Source organism: Dasypus novemcinctus, chromosome 8 (assembly GCF_030445035.2).
Source record: "Dasypus novemcinctus isolate mDasNov1 chromosome 8, mDasNov1.1.hap2, whole genome shotgun sequence".
NCBI lineage: Eukaryota > Metazoa > Chordata > Mammalia > Cingulata > Dasypodidae > Dasypus > Dasypus novemcinctus.
Window position 1 is genome coordinate 91,036,475 of NC_080680.1, and position 6,000 is coordinate 91,042,474.

A 6,000-nucleotide genomic window follows, 5' to 3' on the forward strand; every position below is an offset into this window, starting at 1 on the left:
AAATTGCCATTAAAAATATTCTAGCATATAAAGCTTTTCCCTTTCTTCTGTGGTCTTTCTTTTCACTTGTCATGATGTTTTTTATTTGTTATTTAATGTCACTCTAAGTAAAGAACTATTAAAATTCTAAAGCATTAGCATAAATTTTACCAGTCATCTTTATATTTTGCAATGCCAATTTAAACACAAATATAAAGGCATTTAACTCATAGGCAGAATCACTGAAATTACACACTTTCTTTGTAGCTCATATATATACATATGTATTTCATTCTTAACAGAACAATAGAAACACTGCACAAAACTAAGTCAACGATTGTTATTTCACTTCTTGATATATGCACAGTCTGTCTCTGCCTTTGGCTTACTGGTGAATAAGAAAGAACTGAAAGGAAAAGCAACTATGGTTATTCCATCTTTTCCTTTCCTTCTATGGCATCATTTTCAGTATAAGTGGTTGGTTAATGCAGAGATGTAATATGAATAAAAAAGGATAAAAGTTTCCTTGGTATTTCAAGTTTCTTAGAACACCACTGCTTTACTTCTGAGATTGCAGCAAGTTCTGATTAGAATAGAAAGCATGTCTTCTTGGGGCTGTCAGCACCCCACTTACTCAGTCATTGAGGTAACATGCTTACCTGTTACCACTGAACTCCCATGCATTGTGAGTCCACAATTCTGTGCTTTTGGGGCACTGAAAATGTGAATGGGACAGCAAGAGACAATGGACAAGCATAAGGCATGAACCTCATCTGATCATACCCGTGCTCCCTTGTCTTATCAGACATCACTTACAAAACATGAGTTCAAAGATAAAATGATTAAGAATTTCAAAATGGCAGTAGCACAGGAAGTGGATTTGGCCCAATGGATAGGGCATCCGCCTACCACATGGGAGGGCCAAGGTTCAAACCGAGGGCCTCCTGACCTGTGTGATGAGCTGGCCCACGCACAGTGCTGATGCATGCGAGGAGTGCTGTGCCACGGTGTCCCCATGCACAAGGAGTGCACCCCGTAAGGAGAGCCGCCCAGCGCGAAAAGAGTGCAGCCTGCCCAGGAGTGGCACCGCACACACGGAGAGCTGACACAACAAGATGACGCCACAAAACGAGACACAGATTCCTGGGGACGCTGACAAGAATACAAGCAGACACAGAAGAACACACAATGCATGGACACAGAGAGCAGACAGCTGGTGGTGGGGGGAGAGAAATGAATAAAAAATAAATCTTAAAAAAAAATGGCAGTAGCAGAGCATTAAACCAAACACAGGGGGCCTTCTGAGCTGGGCAATTGCACAGGTCTCAGGCCTGTGAATCCAGCCCTGCCTGGCCTGGCCATACTCCTGCTCCTAAGACAGCCTTGGCTCACAGTTTCTCCTCCATTGGGCTGCCACTGGTTCTACTGGCCCAGTCACTGAGTGCTCCCGCCTCCACCAGGTGCCTCCTCCTCCTCCGCCAGTTCAGCTCCTCTGCCTGTGTCAGAGACCAGTACATCGAAGTCCATTCTCTCAGTGAGCTCATTTCAGGATGCTGGGAATTACAAGGAACTGTTCTTTGTCTGTTTTGAGGAAAGTTGGGTGTTTCTTGGTCCTCTTCTTGTTCCACAAAGATGATCCAATCAATTCAACTACCATCTGCGATCCCCAAATTTTCCCTGTAGCCGGGACCTTGCCTCTGATTTCCAAACCCATCCATTCAACTGCCGGTGGCATGGTTCCATTGGGTGTCCACAGACATCTCAGACCTGAAGGTGCTCACTTGCTTCCTGCCCCAAACCTGTTCCCCATCTCAGTGTCAGGAACTGTGGTCCTCCCTGATGCTGAAACCCCAAACCAGACAGTTGTCGTATGTCCTTACCTCATCCCCCACATCCTGCAAAGCCTATTTTGTAAGACCTTTCCTATCTGCTCCAGGGCTTCCCTCCCATGGTCCGTCCCCTATCACGGCCACGACACAGGTCTCGTTACCCATGGCAGATGCCTCCTCATACTCTGTACACCCCAGTCGACCTCTTCACTGCTGCCCGGTCACTCCATCTGAAGCATGAATTTCATCACGTCAGTGCTCTACTCAGAATCTTTTCAGAGCTTCCCACTGCTTTCTGGAGGAAGCAGTCACTCCTTAGCCTACGTAACAAGGTGAAAATAATGCCCTGGGAACTGAAAGAGGGTGGGCATTGGGACATGTTTATGGGAGGTATTTCCTCTGCTCTCCAGGGCTTAGACACTGAGGTAGGGCATGAGGGTTGGTCTGGGCTCAGAGGATGGTTAAAATCAGAAGCTCCTTCTAATGTGACAGTGGAGGGGGCCCTGGGAAAATGATTGGGTTGAGGGGAGAGGCAAGTTGTGACATGAGCAAGAATGTATCCCAAAGTGACTGCTGAATAAGGGACCGGAGCCACCATAGCTGAGTGCAGCAGATTACCAAGCCTGTTTCCTCTTCCTGCACACACAGCTGCACTACATTTCTCATTCTCCCTTGTGCTTAGCTGAGGCCAAATGACTAAGTTCTGGACAAGGGAATGTGGGTAGCAATTAGGTATGGCTACTTTCAACCTGGCCCATAAACATCTCCAGAGCAATCCTCCACGCAATCTCCTGTCCCTCACTCACTGGCTAAATACTGAGGAAGACAAGGCACCAGAAGATAACAACCCCACGGAGGGGTCTGGGCCCCTGGATGACTGTGTGGAGCAGAGCCCCCAGCCCCCGCCTCTCTACCACTGGATTGTGACATAAGTTAGAAATAAACTTATATTGCATTCAGGTGTTGAGATGTGGGAGCTGTTAGTTAACAGCAGTTAGCATAGCCTGACAAATCCACTGCTTTTCCCTCCACTACACCCTGGAAAATGACTGCCCCATCAGAGGTGGGGATGCGGGAGGTGTTCACTAGGCTGCCAGTCACCTTGTTTTACTCTTTATGACTAATTAACTTTTTAATTAGAGATTGAACTCAGAACCTTGTACATGTGAAGTAGGCACGTAACCACTGAGCTACACCTGCTCCTAATTTTTAATTACCTGGTTTATAAATGCCTTCTCCTTTTTATTTTCTTTAAAAAGTAAATACAGAGATGTCACCAATAAAGTCAGAGTTCCTTTGACTCCTTCCTGCTGCCTCCTTACCCACCACTGCCACCACACAAATTCCCTTCCCACAGCCTCAGTGGTTACCACTCTTATTCCCTCTTGGATCATCCTTTCAAATCATGTTTTATGCATTTACATCCATAACATAGAGGGAAAAAAATGTTTGCATGTTTCTGTTTTTCTGTCTCTAACCAACGATCTCTCTTCAGGTTATTTCATAGATTTACCTCATACTCTTAAATTGTTGCATATTCCTTTATAGTATATGCCTATATAGTGACTATACCATAATTTATTCAGCTAATCCCCTGTTGACGGTTGTTTAGGTTTTCTCCATTGTTAAAAACTCTACCAGATAATCCTACAGTAAGTATTCTGACACAGGCCGGCTTGTGCACATGTGCAAATGTTCTCTCTAGAAGAGATACTAGCAAACTTGTTCTCCAAAGTGGCTGTGTCAATTTACAGTGTCAACAGCAGTATTCAAGAGTCCCCATTTCCACATACTCTCACCAACATTTAATATCAATTTTTTTTCCAATCTGATGAGTACAATAGAGTTCATGGTTATTTAATGTTTTATTTCCTTGATTACTAGTGAAATTGAACATTCTTCAAGTTTATTGGCCATTTGAATTTCCTTTTCTATAAACTGACTATTTTTTTATCATTTGCTGAGTGTTCTATTGGGTCATTTGTCTTTTTCTTATTGATTTGTTGGAATTCTTTATATATTCTGGATGCTAATCCCTTATCTTTTATATAAATTGCAAATATTTTCTCCCAGGCTATAGCTTGTTTTTAGCTTGTTTATGGGGTCTGTTGTCATTGAGAAGTTTTACGTTTGGTATAGTGGAATCTATCAATTGTTTCTTTTAGGCCATTTGCTTTTGGCCAGCCTATTTTCAGCTGTGACACAGTGAGGCAGAGAAAACAGCAACCAGGAACACGGGCCCTCCCTCTGGTGGACAGATGAGATTTTCTGATCTTCTCTGTCTGAAAGCAAGAAACACAAGTGACTCCAGCTGAGGATCTCAGGCTTAATTTGGGAGTGAGTGGTTAGGGGGCAGATGTGAGGAGAGGAAAAAGACTCTTGTGAGGGGAGATAGGGGTCTTAGAGTCCTTGGAGTGTTAAAAAGGTGGCTTTATTTTGACCCTACCAAGTTGGTTAACCCAGACAAATGGTTGATATTACAAGTCCTTCATGATCTGCCCTCCTTTTATTATCAACCACTCTTTTTCATATAACTTTCACTCATTAAATTCTTTACCAAACCCAACTCATACCTTTCTGATTCCAGACCTTTTAATATGACTCCTTGGTTTTCAAGAAACAGGAAAAAAAAAAGATGGCATTTATTCTGAGTCATCCCTGTGCTAAGCTATTTGACACCATCCTATCAATCGGGATAAGCCAGAGTATGTTGCTGTAACAATAAATTCTTTACTCTCGTAGGCTTACAAATACCAAAGTCTATTTCTTGCTTATACTACCTGACCAGTGCAAGTCAACTGTGGTGTGGCAATACATTTTCTTTTTTTCTGGACTCACATTGCCTGGAATATTGCTAGATGTTGTGTCAGAGGGCAAGTGTGACAAAGGGAAAATGAGCTTTTAAAACTTCTGCCTAGAAGCAACATGCCACTTCCACCTACATCTCATTGGCCAAAACAAATCACATGGCCAAGACCGACTTAAAGAGGTTAGAACATTGGTGACTGTGGCAATCTGATATTATTTTATGAATCCCAAAAAGAGAAAGATTATGTCTGTAAACTAATCCATTCCTGTGAGTGAGACCCATTTGCCTGGATTACATCAGTGGGGCATGATTCATACTGAGTCTCTGTCTTTTGCTGGGTCTGATATAAAGGGAGACACAGACTCAGACAGGAAAACGGGAGCCGGCATATTTGATTCTACAATGTGAGAAAGGATTGCTTAAGCATGAAGCCCCAAGAGACTGGGCCCACAGAGCAGCCATGCTATATGCCTAGTAGCTCACATCTGAACTTGGGAAGAGAGTGGAACAGCTGAGACTCACATAGGAGGCCCAGAAAGAAAGAAACCCTATGCCTGGTTGTTCAAAGCTGAGCACCAAGAGACAGTAGATTCTGGAGGGGAAGGCAGAGACCTCTGCAGAGATTGGAGGCCACCTTGCTTCACCATGTGGCAACAATGCCTGGATCAACAGTAACTAACTTTGGTGAGAAAGCACCACTTATTGTGCCTTGAGTTGGATTTTCATGGTCTTGGAATTGTGAGCTTTTACCCCAAATAAATACCCTTTATAAATGCCAACACATTTCTGGTTCTTTGCTTTGGCAGCCCTTTGGCAAGCAAAAACAGTGACCGATAAAATAATCTACCATGGTCTGCTCATCTGGTCACTGTATATTCAATGCTTCCATCTCCTATGTGTAGAACATGCTTGACTCAAGGGAAGCAATATATATCCAAAGCAACAGCCAAACTCCCATCTAGCCACTGCTTCAAGTTTGAAGTCCATGATCTCTGGGTGATGCCTGGAATTCTCTTCATCAGGACCAGAACTGGCTTATCTTGGTCCAGAGATCTACGAACCAAATGGCCAGCTGCTTTCCACCCACAGGCCCAACACACTGTGGTGAAATGGGACAGGGGAAATCACAGCTAAGCATTCCCATTCTGAAGAGATAAGAGTGGAGACACGTGGCAGGCATAGCTCTGTGGAAATTCTGAAATCTCGCTGGGCAAACATTCCAAGGGGTACCTACCCTGGGCATGGAAATATTCCTTGATTAAGTCCTGATTCCCTCTCCTGGGAGGAGTGCCCCAGTCCAGTGCTCTCCATGACTTTGCCTCTTGGGGAATCCTTCCTTTACTAGGTTGAATCATATGGAAATCCACTTTTATAGGTAAAAAA